A 13,615-nucleotide genomic window follows, 5' to 3' on the forward strand; every position below is an offset into this window, starting at 1 on the left:
TTCTAATTAATCTACCCAGCCCAGATTTGCATGCATATTTGCTCCATTACATTAGTTGGAAAGGTGCTGATTTATTTTAAGCAACTTTCAGTGTTTTTATTTTATAGCTTTCAATGAAGCACTGGGGAGGGAAAACACATTTTGAGAGCCTGCCTGCTGCTAAATTGGCAAATTAAAACATCTATAATTGCCACTCTGAGCATGTGGTCAATTTAGGAGTCTGTTTGGCTCCTGATAGCCTGACTTCTAGTGTCAAAGACTTTAGATGTGCATGTTTGAAGAGTACAACCCTTTGTATATTTTACAAAAATGGAAAGAAAATTTTAGATCTGTTGCTTGTCTATAACTTCTTCCGATGGTTGTTTTGTGATAATGTGGACCAGAGTAGAGCAATAGAAAATTCAGAATCTATGAGTTTGGACAACTTTGGACAGATTTCTTGACAATCACAGGAGCTTCACTTGAAACAACTAAAAATCAGTGTGCAGGCTTGTGCAGATACTCCACTTACAGTATGTCCTTTCTTTTAATAACAACCTGGTTTTTGTGCATAACCAAACCTGCCAGGATTCAAATCAGTTCTGTGAAATCCGTTTTACTGCAATAACAACAGATGGGAATTTAAAATTATGTGACTGTTTGTAGTGAACATGCATTCCCTACTGTGGTAGATGGGCCAGTTTTTGAAAGCTATTTTAATGAATAAATACCTCACTTTGCAGTTGATGCGGTCTAGATTGAGGTTCAGCTTTGGTAGTTTTCATTTTTTTAATGGGGTAGTAACGGTGCATTTACTTGTATTGCAAAAGCTGTCTAAAATATAATTAGACCGAAAAACAAAATCAGACTGTGATAAAATAACTATAGAGAGATACTTGTTCATGACACATGAAACGCACCTAGGTGGTCTGGATCTACTATTTATGCACAATATTTTTAATGGTCTCTGGAATCAGCAGAAATCAGTTTTTGGAAGCTGACTAATCAAAACAGAATGGGCTCATTGGGGCCTTGAACAGATAGGAGCCAAAACAGCCTGCATTAAAAAGAGCTCAACTGAACTGTTGCAAACAGGCCACAAAACATAAAGAAAGAGTGAAACAATATATTGCGTACATTGAGTGATGACATATAAATTAGACAAAGAATGAAAATGAAGGTTTCTTTAAAGATACTTCCTTATGAGAGTATGAGAAACAATTAAGTTATTCTCCACAACCCATGTCACAGCTGGTTTCACTACAATTCTGTAAATGATCCCTTTCACTCTTGCTGGTACCCATATGTTGGGAATCATTCGTGACTTTTATGTTGTTTTTCCTGCCATATGTCAAATGCAACAATCAGTTGCAGCAGTGAAACACACTGGAAACCATTTTTACTCACTTATTGCTATTAAATATTATGTTGACTTTACATTTTTTTAACCAGATCAAAAAATTTCACATGTAGACTCCATCCATTTATCCGCTTATCCTTATTAGGGTCACATGGGTGCTGGAGCCCACCCATCTAGACACATAATATTTAAATAAAAGAGTAAATTGTGTAACAAAATCTCCCATGTACCAACAATTTGCTAGAGTTACACAGTTTTAAACGACAACTTGTGCTCCATTCTGTGGAGGATATAAAAAAAACTGCTGAGTCATAATTAGCTGTTATCACCTAGACAACCCCCGGTTTTTCATCGTAATACCTTGTCATACACTTAACTCCTCTGGTACAGTATTTCACATCTATTCTCTTCCCCCTCTGGGATTAGAAAAAATCCTTACTACCAGTCATTTATAAATAGAACACCTCATCAGCCTGTGCATATTTTTTGACGGAAAGCCAAAGCTTCTCAACTTTGTGATTCAGTCTGAGAGCGGATGATTTTCATTCTTCAAGCCCATCTCCTGCTGCCTGTCACTGGCATTTTAGCACCGTTTGTCAAAGGGCTTTATGCGATTGGATGGGCATGATGCATCACCAGGATTTTCAGATGCAGGTTGGACTCTGACGACGGTGCTCCCGATTGGTCTCAGTTGTTTCCGAGATGAATCAGAAAGGCTTTTAATAAGGAAATCCAAAGAGCTCACGGGCTGTATGGGTAACTTCAAAGGGAGGTTAATATAGATCCCTCGAGCACTTGCCACTCTGCCACAACCTTTACACAAGCTGAAGAGCAGGCAGAATTGCATTAAGTCAAGGAAACTCAATTTTTCAGCCTATGAAAAGTATATTTGTTTTTGTGCTCTCAGAACTTCAGGGTGAATTTGGTATAGTGCAATAAGATAAAACACAAAGAATAACAGCAATAAATGCAAGATGGATGCTGCCCGGAGGCTTAATGTGCAGTATCAAACAGCAAATACACACATAACATTATAACTATCCCTGCAACTCAAAGAGGAATATCAGAGTCCAAAAGAAAACACTTTAGCTCCAACGTAGGTGAATACAGTGTGTGCTAAAGGCCAGCTTTATAGTATAAAAAGTAACGTTGATAGAAGCTCACAGAGAGTCTGTAACAAGCAGCATGAGTGCAATCCAAGCAATTTTCCCTTCACCACCAAAATGAAGTGAGAGTAGCTGCCTTTTCCCATGTTATCTGGTCCTGCAGCTGACAGAGACATCAAAATCCTGACACACATACTATATTGCACATGGCAAATTCATGTCATCTGCACATGCTGCCAAAGATGAAAGCTAGAAGTCTGATACAAGGCATGTGGGAATAGATGTACAGTAATGAGAGCCCAGGGGCCTGACTTAATGAGCAGGATTAGTGAATCGTGATAGCGCTCTTGTGTGCAGCTTTAAGAGGGGTGATGAGTCGGGTAGTGGTGAGAACTGGACAGCTGAAGGAGTAGCAGTTTGTCAGGTAGAGGACGGGCTCACCTCAGCTACCAGGAAACTCTGAGACCAACAGAATAGGCCAGATTGTAAAAGCTGACAAGTGCAATCAATAGATCGCAAGTTGATATTAACTTGCTATCGTCTTTTTGATTTCCTGCTGGGATGGGACAGAATAGGAAGGCCATTCCCAGGTTCAGCAAATTTCCCATTTCTTCTCCTGGCTGCAAATTTTCAAGGTTGATTTTACATAGACATTGTGACCTTAAAGCACTTTAAAGTAATTTTAAGTTAAATTCAAATTAAAAGAGGCACTTTGATACTTCACTGTTACCTGCTACAGCACACGGGTATGAATGACTGCCATTTATCGACAAAAATGTTGCAAAAAAAAGGTTTTTGCTGAAAAAGGATTTATGATTATTTCTTTTCATGTTCTATAAAAGTTCTACATTAGCCAGATTAGAAACAAGATGTATATTAATAAAAAATAATTTTGTTTTAGGTTATAGTTCCTGTAATATGAGGTGTCTTTTATTATAGAACTATAACTCTGAGTATTGTCAATGGGTTAAGAAATTACAAGCATGACAACTAACCATCAGTTTCTGATCTAATGTGTGATTGGTAAAAATACTGCTCTTACATGTTAAATATCTGCTTAATAATTGACCCTCAGATTAGAAAATGTCACAATGAAGGTCACATAAGCTTACATGGGATACAGGTGTTACTAGAAGCTTTGTGAGGTAGGCATAACCTACAGGGTTACTTGATGAACTATAGTAGGGTCATATGGCTCTGTTCCCATACTTAATGCAGGGTTTCTGAGAAGATTTAGTCATTCAAAGTATTCAAAGCGTCTTAAGCAGACATTATAGCCTGAGCCAACCTGAATGACCTACTAAAAGAAAACATATAGCATGGACTTTAGGTCATACAGAAATAAATATTTTGCCCTTCATTTTGGTTTAATAACTTTAGTAGTTTTAGGTAGGGGAAGGTATATTTTATCTTAAAACACCAGGTTTACTGTTTTAAAGCAAAATGTTGTGATATTATTTGATGATTATGTACAATGTAGGATCAAAGTGGGAAACAGTCTGCAACAAACCTATATAGTATTTGTGGCTCACGAGCTTCTCATTTCGTCATATTTTACTTCCAAGGAGACTTTCTTTTAATTTATTAACAGTTAGTTTCAATAGTTCTCCAGGCTTTCTGAAGGTTTTTCAAAGATTTCTTTGGACAATGGCTGCTTCCTCACTCATTTTCAATACCTGACTATTTTCCTTTTTTGCTTGTTCGTTTATTTTGTTAAGCCGCTCACCAGTGTGTCCTGTGAGCCATTCAAGCATAATACAGAAAGGGGAAATTCAAAGGATCAAACAGTCAATGTATATTTGCACATATTCAAACAAACTCTGCTCCTATTACCAATTTTCCTGAAGAAAATTATGAAGAAATGAGTGGTGACTCTGGATTTTTGCACAGTACCATATAACACCATGCCTGCAGCTTTCCCTTTGTTCCTGGCGACATCTCTAGAGTCAAAAGGGGGGCTGACACAATGAACCTAATATATGGGTCATATTATGCTCATTGTACAAGCACCTTGCACAGGTGCTGTACCAAAAATTGAAGTAAAGCCAAAGGTCAGACAAAAGGTTCACACAAACTTCATAAGTAGCTCCTTAAAATGTGAACTCAACAAAAATCATTGTCAGGAATTTTCAAATAAAATTTCAAAGGAGAGCACAAACAATAAACAGAACATCCATCACTCAGGTGGTGGTGATTTGTTTGATTGAGAGCCAGTGTATTCTCAGGCTGGGCCAAACAGACCAAAGCTGTCTAATACTGCTGTGTAGAGGACTGAAGAGGCCTCTGTGGAAATGTCAAAAGATGAAAAACACATAAAATATCAGACAAATATATATCTTTCCAAAATAATATTTGAATGCTGGACCAAATAAAGAAAATAAAGAGCAGGATACATCAAGACAAACTCCTGGGATAGACAACAAAATTCATTTTCAAAGTGAAGCTGACAAGATGACAATGCTGGACAGATATCTGTTAGATTGAAACATTGCTCTGTTAAATTAAATTTGCTGGCGTCTATGAGTGCACTGTGTGTCAAACACTATATTTAACACATAAATGCATCCACAGTCTACTGTACCACACTCGGTTGTCTGCCTAAGCTCATGTTATGATTAAAGATAATGGACCGAGGATGGTGGGGGTGGAGAGGTGTTAGCTCCCATCCGATAACACATTTGCAGACCAGCACTCAGTCTTTGAGAATCACTATTCGAGGTAACATTCTTAATAGCAATGTTGCAAACTCTGTTTCTCAGAGGAATTCAAACTATTGGCTATTAGATTTGCCAGCTTGAAATTAATTTTGCAGTACGCCTGTAATATTCTACAACAGCAATGTTTTTACTGTAAAAATTACAAAGCAGCGTGATCTATAGTGAAACATTTCAAAAACTGAAGTGTAATGATATGTTATAGAAGTATAATTATGTTATAAAATTATTTTTAACAGGTTCAATCTGCATGTCCTCATCTACGTACCAAAGATTTAGTTCCTTTGCTTTGTTTTTTAGTTTTCTAGAATAACACAGTTCAGCTATCCTTTGTACTGGACAGTTACCAAAATGTTAACAACTACCCTGAGAATGACCACTAGCTTGACCTAACCAGTTGCTAACATTGCCCTCAGCCACATAAACACCAGAAACCACACCACACAACATATAACTATTAAACCACGTCTAAATTAATCATCTGAAGTTACTGCTCAATGATGCCACTAGTCTCTGTGCTTCTCCAGAGTCTCCAATCTCCTGGATTTTCTGCAGTATCACTCTACAGTTTAAATCCTTTACATTGAATTTATGATAAATAGCGGGATGTGATGCTTGTCTTGATTTTGCTCAGATGAGTTATGGGGTAGTCTCAAGCAAGAGAGTGTGACTCGAGACTAATGTACCTCAGGACAATGCTGTATTATACTATAAGAGTGTATAGAAACTTCCTGGTAATATTGATTTGCCTCAAAGGTATTTACAATATTCAGCTGGAGTCACAATAAATGGTACATTAAGCAAAATTATTTTTTCAGGAAAATATTATAGTACAGTTTAATACTCTAAGGGTGCTAAAAATAACTTATTTTGAAACTTAAAACAAAGCACCCTTATAAACAGTTATTCTTAATAATTCTAAATTCTAGTCATAATACATGATGAAGTCTTAAAATGATGGTTTATTTTATTGTTTTAAATTTCACTTTTATATTTTGATATAGGCTATATATAGATATATAGATATTGGGAAGGGTATTTTTAGGTTTTAAATAAGGCTAGCTTACTCTGTTTCCCATTTCTCTTAAGAAATTACAGAAGGTATGTCACTGGAGGACAATATGCTGTCTTAAGTGAATGAATATTTTTCCATGTGTCTCCATATGGCTAGCTCCAGAACTAGTATCTCAAATAAACAGCTCTTCTTTTCTGTCTTTCCTGTCCATTCACTCTGGCCAGCTGCAGCAGATAGTTGCCTCCTTGAGTCTAGCTATGGGGGAGGTTTCATTCCACTAAAAGGGAGTTCTTCATCCCCACTGTTACCAAATGCTTGTTCATAGAGGATTGTTGGACTTCAATATAAAATATAAAACGTACCTTACTGATCTGACCTATATTAACTGAGCTGAACTGAAACGAAGCCCAGTCAGCAACCACAGACTGTCCAAAAGCTAAACCTAAAAATAAAACAACACATGCCACATTTTGGAATGAGAAGAGAAATATAGGTCTGCCAAGTAAAGCCATTTACTTGGCAGACCTATTTGGATCAACTTTCTGACTCTCTCAACACTAATTCTGGTCTCTTAGGTAAATACTGTGGATATAATTAGGTAAGCTTTCTCTAGGTTCACAATTCAGCTTATTGGACTTGCTATAATTAGACTCCTGGAAAGAGCTTTATCTAAGACAGTGAGCTTTACTGATGATGGTTTACATTTCAGTGGAAGAGCAGAACAGTATAAATAGGACTGCCAGTTTTTCCTAAAGCTTCTGCCTAACTTCAGTAGCACTGTTTTGTGCTTCACCTTTTGTGGTGAGGCCAACTGATGCGCCACAACACCTTTTTTCCTTTTATTGTCTAAAAGATTAGTTTTAGTTGATCTGTCTTGTTACTCTATACTGTACAGTAAGTATGAAGCAATTTGAAGTCAAAAAAACAAACAACCAAGCAAAAAAAACAACTTACAGAAACACCAAACATGTCCATGACGGTCTTATAGAAATCAGCTCAGTTCTTCTGTTATGCCTGGGGTATGGTGCCTCCTTACCTGAACTCTTTATCTGTTTTCTCCCCCCGAAAGCTAAATTGAAACAAGCACGGATTAACTCAATGTCATGGTAGCTTTGTCCCTGGGATAATGGGGGACAATGAGCTCCGCGGTGACAGCAGTAAATGATGCCAATTTTCTCCCAGAAAGAGAAAATGATAGAACAAGAATGGCGGGGAAGAGTTTGGGGAGATAGCTTAAGACTCTAATCCAACTTTGTAAATCAGAATGCTTGGGGGCTTTGCTGAGTGTTTTTCCTGTAGAAGTGATTCATATCATCACATCATTGCAATGTAAGCAGTACAAATGCTGGCTGAGGGCTTGTGACAGGATGGTTTTTAGAAGACTGGGTAAATGTCACATTTTGGAGAAAAGAAAATTTGACATTTTTCTTAAGGGAATGAAAAGGTTCAGTTTTCTCCTACTGGTAGGAGTGAACACTATGCAGTATAATTCTCTATACTGTGAACTTCTGTTCCAAAACTGTTCATATGTTTGGCTACCTTTGGCCTTTGTTACTCACTGACAGAAGACCCTTATCTATAGCTAGCACATCAAGGCTTCAATTGACTAGATAAAGGAATCCTTTGGACTTATTTGTGCAAAGCAAGCAGTATTTGATAGGATGTCAGTATTTGAAGCCTTGGTATGGAAACGCTTTAATGTATGACAGCTAATCTGTTTAGTTCATTTAAATAGTGTATTTATGCTTGCTTTACTTTTATTACATTTCACAGAAACCGAGTCAGCTGCATGTTTGTTTATTTTTCATTCTACAAAATGGAGGATAGTTCTTATCTATTATACAGTGTTTTTTTTTTTCCTTTTCAGTTCTGGCTGCCCAGTACAACCTTTTAACATCTGAAGATATTGCATTTTTTTTATATTGAAGTTACATTAAAGCTGTGTTTATTTCTGTTATTACTGCCAGTTACATTTCTGACTCGTGAAGCTCCTGTATAGTCTCATACCTTTTGACATATTGCTCAGCCTTTTCAACATCATAGGAAATAATCTCTAAGAAAGATATTGGGTGACTGACTTATCAGGAAAATAGAGCTGCACACATATGCTCTGTGTTTTTAAGTTAGCAACCACAATCTGCACACGGTCAATCCCTGACAGATGCCTGATAGCAGTTCAACATCCACACAGGGCTGACCCGGGAAGAGCTCCGCATGGACTCAGCAGGGGGATTTATATGATTTCTATCTCTGAGGTCTAAAAAGACATGATAACCTATTGATCTTAAACATCATGAGAAATGAAAAGAAGATTAACTGAAATGCTATGGATTATAAAAAAAAAACCCTCACAAAATATACACGGAGCACCAGAGAGAGAGAATTATACCAACAATCGCTTCAATATAAGCAGTCATCCCATACTAGGTCAGGCCTGCCTTTGCTCTGAAAATAGCTTTCATTCCTTGGAGTCGTGGACTCTGATGTTTTGGAAACCTCCCTTTAAGATTATGTGATGCTAACTATTCATGCTTATTTAAAAAGTGCTTCACATTCATGCTGCCAAGCTAACATTTTACCACATTCAAATTCAGACCTGCCAACTGGTGAGGTCCCTGACATCCACTGAACTGAAACCTGTCTAAAATTACTTTTGATTTATGATATGTTTGATTATCATGGTGGATGTTGTGAATGAAAGAAGGGTCGGGCAAAGGCTAAGGTGTGTTGTGCTTTCTGTGCACTCGTCACAATTGTGGTTATTTGGGTCATGGTATCCTTTCTACCCCACTTAATCTGGCCACTCTCCTCTGAACTTATTCATCAACAAGGAGCTGCAATCTGCAGACCAGCTGTTTGCTATGGGATCCCCACCATTCTGATAAAACTGAAAAAGCCCCCAAAAACCATTTCACACCCACACACACACACAACATTCCCCCTCCATCACATCATATATTGGTGATTGGATTAATACCTGAATATTCAGGCAAAAAGGTATTACTTTTTAAAGTGTTCAGTAAGCACACTTTAGCTGCATTAAACAAAACAGCAACAAAAGCATATCCCCATCCATTAGTCTATTTCTTGTCTTTCTTTTTGTCTCAGTAATATTTCTTTTTTCACCATCATAACCTTCCTAATGGTTCTGCCTTCAAGAGTTGGCAAATTCTTCCCGCAAAACCGAATGGGGCAGCAGATTAAATATCTAGCCTGTGTCCTCCTGTCATTTTCAGTTATGAGAAGAGAAATGGAACCCGGGACCTCGTTCATCTATCTGAAAAATACATCACACACATTTGAGACACAATGTGTTACAGCTACACCAGAAACAAAAGCACAAAAGCCACCTAGCAAATCTACCCTTTACATATGCAGAAGTAACCAGGTTACTCTGACAAATCAGGAGAAATTGAACAAACACTATATGTTACTGCAGTAGGTTAGTGTTTACTGCCTCTCCCTCGTCAAGCTTGTTTTGAAACTGTGGCTTTCTTACTTTATGCAGGATATGTGCTGCTTCCTGATTCATTGAGCATGTGGTGGAGTGCCCTGTACTGCGAATACACTGTTTTCCTTTACAAACGTCTAAATATTGGAGTAAGAGATTTAGTACTACATGACCCCTGCACCCTAGCAGTGCAGCGTGGGGAAGCAAGTCACCTGATAATTTGTTTTGTGAGCTCCAGCTACTACAATATTCACTGCTCTTTGTGGATTTAGCCAACTGAGATCAACAAGATATAAGCAGATGGTACGTGAGCTATATGGCTGATTTCCAACCTGTAGCCACTAAAGCTAGTATAAAGGTACAAATTCAGTCAGTAAATCTAATCAACACCACAAACCTTAAAAATAAATCAGTGCAACCAGTCCAAGACCTACTATGGATGTGAATTGGTCAACACTTACTGCCCTGAAAACCAACCCCCCAGCACCAACGGTTTCTTGTCACCTACAGTATAGTGTAAAGGTCTAGCAAATAGAATGCTTTTGTAGTGAAAAAAGGGGTAAATTCCTTATTTGGAAAATTTGTTATTATTGTTATTTGTCCCCTTAATTCTCCAAATTATAAGACGCTATAGATTATTTTATGACAAACAGACAGCTAGTGTACAACCGTGCTGCCATGGTGGAAATACATCCATCCATAATGAGTGAGAAGAAATTCAAAGAGTCTCCAAACATCTTTGGCAATGAAAAAAAAAGAAACTAGGAGACATCATGTCAAACAGCCAAGAATTACAGCTGTCATTGATGAGCTAGCTGATGAGCTAAAAAAAAAAAAAAAAGGTGAATGTTTACTGTCAAAGAAAATTATTCAAATTGCTTCAACAGCCAGAAAGAAGAATGTGTGAATCTGTGATTGACAGAAAAGATGAACAAATATGGATTTCAGCAGATATGGTTTTACTTTTATGAGTTCAGTTAAATTCACTTTAATGATATAGGTCAAATTAACAACAACAATTCCCTCAAGGCACTTTATATTGTAAGCTAAAGACCTTACAATATTAGAAAGAAACCCAGACAATCACGCAATTCCCTTTTAACAAGAAGAAAACCATCGGTAAAAGCAGGCAAAGAGAGGGGCAGCAAGCTGCCCTAATTGGTTGAGTGAGGGAAAAGAGAAGAGAACAGAGAGACGGGGCAAAATACAGACCGTGGCATAGACAGACAGAGTTTAATAATTACTAATGATTAAATACAGTAGTGCTTAAACACACGAGGAGTGAAACTGGGAGCTGGTTCCATAGTAGGGGGGCTCTATCTCCCATTCTATGTTTAGATACCTTATTGATTGATTGATTGAATCTTCATTTTGAACATGTTGAAAAAGTACAACAAAATAGAATTAAAAGAGACAAATGAACAAAGCAAAACGAGCAACCACAACTCCAAATAACGTTCATGTTCAAAAAGGAGCAGGAAGAAGCATACCTTAGCAACCATAAGTAAGACTGCAGTCTAAGAGCAAAGTGGTCTGTTAAGATACTGTGAGGATAAGATGTTTTAAGATAAGATGTGGGGCCTGATTCTTTAGGACCTTGTACGTGAGGAAAGATTTAAATTGGAATCTCAATTAAACATGGAGACAATGAAGTGAAGCTAATATGGGAGAAATATACTTGCTCTTTCTAGTCCCTGCAGTGTTCTGGATCAACTGAAGGCTTTTCGAGGAGCTTATAGCACAGCTTAATAATAATGAATTACAATAGTCCAACCTAGAATTAATAAATACATGAACTAGTTTGCAATGGAAGCTTTGCATGTAATCATTAGCTAATATTCATGTCTGGCTCTCTTCCTTAGTATGCCTTTTGTCCTGGGATCGTGGGATTGTTGGCATTTTCTCTGTATTATTCTAGGGTCTTTACCTTACAATATAAAGCAGCTTGAGGTGGTTGTTATTATGACTTGGTGTGATATAAATACAATTGAATTGACAGGTCATTGAAGGTCATCATGTGGTATTTAGTGCCAATTTAGCCTCTACATAAATTCCATCCTTAGAGAACCACAAGCAAGTCTGGTGTTTTAAGCCTGTATTTGTGCATGGACACATACACAATGTAACTGTGAAACTGTTAGGAGTTGCTCACATAGTCATTTCTGTAACATGAGCTAAAGGGGTCTTGATATTATTATTGCTTTGGCACATTGGAGTGTCAAAGTGTTTAACATGACAAAATGATGCACAAAATGAAAGTTGTTTTTGTTTGTTTCTTTCTTTCCAGTTGAACTTTTACAACTCCATTTTTTGTTGAAATTAAAACACTGAAGCACCCCAGAAACTCTATCATCAATTTGCACCTCCTGGGAAAATCAAAGCTCAGTTAACATTCTGTTTTTAAGTATTTTCAAAGAAATGGTGGAAAATATGAATAACTGAAGAAATTCTGCCTATACAAAAAAATAAAAAAATAAAAATGTTGGAAGAGGCTACGAGGGAGATTAATAGAAACTGAATGCAAAGCAAAAGTGAACCTCAAAGAAGGATTAATTTGATGCAGAGCTCTGAGAGTTGGCAGGGTTCAAAAGTAAATTTTTGTTGGCAACGTGTGGTTGTGGTGGGGAAATATTCTCTTCCTACTTTAAGTACAGAACTTAAGTAAACTAACAAGTTAGACTCCACCACTATAGCTTGAATGACTATACTTTCTTGTGCATTATATTTGTACTCACAGTAAAAGCATCTGTTGTGTGGTCAGGTCAGGTATCCAAACTCATATTGATTCATCTTTATTCATACAACCACTCTTCTATGTGGTTCTCAATCACATCTGTTGAGTCTGTTAGGTGACCTAAAACAGAAGGTGCACAACAAAAAACCCCACTGTTAGAAATAGGCAGTTATGTTCATCTGGTCATACTAAAAACAACAACAGTAAAATAATAAAAATGCTGAATTAAGCAACAGTTTTGGTATCTGGTGCCAAAAGCACACGGTTATATTGAAAGTGCACTTTAGAGTGTAGGAGGGGCAGAAAAAAAGAAAAAAAAAAGAGCCTTTTGCTTTCCGATTTGATGATTACATCACTCAAAGTGGATTTTTTTCAGTTAAGGGGAAACATATAAAGATGTATCTAAAAAGGTCAAACAGAGGCTGACTCAGGTCCAAGATGTTTCGGAAGAGGCCTCCCTGACCAAATCTCTTAGCTTCATAAAGGGAGGAAATGTGCATGGTGAAATAATACAGCTCTTAATAAATCTCCTCATTAAAATTCTGTGACCATGTCATAGCACATGTCCTCCCAGAGCCCACTGCAGCTTCTCATCCTAATGAGAGCAGATAAAAGCACCGAAAGTGAGGGAGAGAAAGGTAGACACAAGCTGGTTTCAGAGTGTTTATTTAGGCAAAAACTGTGTGTTCTGGCTTCAGGCTGCATCAGGTGAGGTGCACAAACAAAAAGCAATTTTGAAGTCCCATTACAATTTCTACTGTTCTTGTAGAATAATGCGTCTCTGCAAAAACAAGGCTCCTCTAAAGATCTGCATCTGTCAAGCACCCGTCTTTGCCAAATCTCACTGGATGAACCAGAAGGAGCCACAATCTTATGGCAGCGAACAAGACACACCAAATTAAATAGTGTCACTTCGATACTGGATAATAAGCACTGTGTCGCAGTAGTCGAGCATAACAAAAAAGCAGATGGCTTGATCTCTGAAAATAGCCATTCTTTGCAGTATCTCCATTAAAAGCTGCCAGTAGCTCCAGAGATGTGAAGCTTCTTTAAATGGTTTGCTCACATAAAATTATGGAAAACAAATATATTCTCAACTCAGTGTAGCCATGTTGATACTTTTTAGTCTGTTCACATTTTTTTTATGTTTCTCCAAATGAACAGAAGTGAAAGTATTTTTATTAGAAACCAGAAATGGATACCCTAGACAATCTGCAGAGTACACAGTCTGCAGTTTTCTGATCATTCTTAGCAGG

General features: G+C 37.4%; 1 protein-coding gene across 2 annotated transcripts in view; it reads right to left on the reverse strand.

The window, feature by feature from the left end:
- Positions 1-13,615, reverse strand: part of LOC102202217 (leucine-rich repeat and fibronectin type-III domain-containing protein 2) — a 132,394-nt gene that overhangs the window by 42,803 nt on the left and 75,976 nt on the right. For both annotated transcript variants that reach the window (XM_005738764.1, XM_005738765.1), the window contains exon 2: positions 12,361-12,479. The gene's annotated coding sequence lies outside the window, so the exon portion shown is untranslated. The remainder of the gene's footprint in view (positions 1-12,360; positions 12,480-13,615) is intronic.

This window comes from Pundamilia nyererei, unplaced genomic scaffold, assembly GCF_000239375.1.
Source record: "Pundamilia nyererei isolate P.nyererei 1_Seehausen unplaced genomic scaffold, PunNye1.0 scaffold00086, whole genome shotgun sequence".
In the NCBI taxonomy this organism is placed as follows: Eukaryota; Metazoa; Chordata; class Actinopteri; order Cichliformes; family Cichlidae; genus Pundamilia; species Pundamilia nyererei.